Raw genomic sequence first — 1,652 nt, forward strand, 5'->3', positions numbered from 1 at the left:
AGAATAATTATGAGTCTGATTTGTGTAGTGAGACACTGTAGACCCTGCACTAAATGAAAAGAAATTATTTTAGGTGTAGGTGTTAAATACAGCTTTCTCCTAAATCCCAATCATCTCTCATTACCTCTATAAGTAGATACACACACTGAAGAAAAAGTTTAAAAAACTAGGTACAGGAGTTTTTTTCTTCCTGAAGTTCCACCAGACTTTGTTCCAAACTAGTACAAAACTTGAGAAGATTAACATATTCAAGTTTTGGACTACTTTGAAACAGTCTATACACACTAATTTATACCTAATCAAAATCATTTATGTTTTCAATAAAATAAAAAATTCATAACAAAACAAAAATTTCCATTATGGACAAACTTAAGGTTACATTTGTTAAACTTTCTATTCCATATACTCTACTGAAAGCATGAAAAATTTCTTATGCATTTAGACAAGCAGTGGGGTATGTTTGTGTGTGTGTGTGTGTGTGTGTGTGTGTGTGTGTGTGTATTTGGTGCAGAAAGAGAGGCACAGAGAGAAAAAGAAAGGTATTAACAAAAATTACTGATATTAAAGTGTATACTACATTACATCAATCTCTTTTATAGACTAAGATATTTTCTATAATTGTTATTAGCAACACAAAATTTTTAATGATTATAATCCATTAAAAAATTCCACTCCTTAAATTAATTGAAATTAATTTTACTTATTTGAGAAGTATATAGTTCACAAACCTGAGACTTCTGTAACCACAAAGTATATAATTCCCTATTCATGAATTGCATATAAATAACATAGCAAAGAAAACAGATCTGTAGAGCATATAGCAAATTAATTTTACTAATATCCTAACAATTATTATTGTTTTCAATTCTGGTATTGTTTAAAAGGTTTATATTGAAGTTTTATTTTGGCAAGAACACAATATGAGACACACCAACTTTAGCAAGTTTTTAAGAACATAATATTATATTATTAAGCCAGTCAGATGGGGCACAGGGACCGGGGTTTTATCTCCAGCTTGCCACACTGGTCCTGACCCCGGGGTGAGTGGAAACAGTGATTGAGACTGGGAGTGGTGGTATGCTCCACCACATGGTGTGATGGTAATCCCAGCACTTGGGAAACTGATAACAGGAGGCTCACTATGAGTCTGATCTCTAGAACCTGTACTAAATATATTTTTAAAAATTACATGACTATCTGTGGCACTTTGTTGTATAACAGATTTCCAAAATGTATTCATCTTGTGTTAATTGAAAATTTAAACTCTTTGAATAGTAACTTCTTTTCCCTTATGCCACCCCTGTGGAAACTACCTGTCTCCCCTCTGCTGCTATCACTTTGATTATTAGCTATTTCCTGTGGGCAAAATTACTCAGCATGCGTGTTTCTTTGACTGGCTTATTTTACTTAATATAGTATCCCCAGCTTCATTTACAGTATATATAACTGTAAAATTAATAGTTTTATTAAGGCTGAATGGTTTTCCATATATATATGACCTATTCTTTATCCATTCAAGCTTTTAAGGGATAGTAAGATTGTTTCTATATTTTGGTTTTTGTGAATAATGTTACAGTGACTATGAGCATGGCAGAATTTTTATATGAATCTGATTTCAAATCTTTTGAGTAAATAACCCAAAGGGAATGTTT

The sequence above is a fragment of the Octodon degus genome, unplaced genomic scaffold (genome assembly GCF_000260255.1).
Source record: "Octodon degus isolate 3935 unplaced genomic scaffold, OctDeg1.0 scaffold00358, whole genome shotgun sequence".
Taxonomy (NCBI): Eukaryota; Metazoa; Chordata; class Mammalia; order Rodentia; family Octodontidae; genus Octodon; species Octodon degus.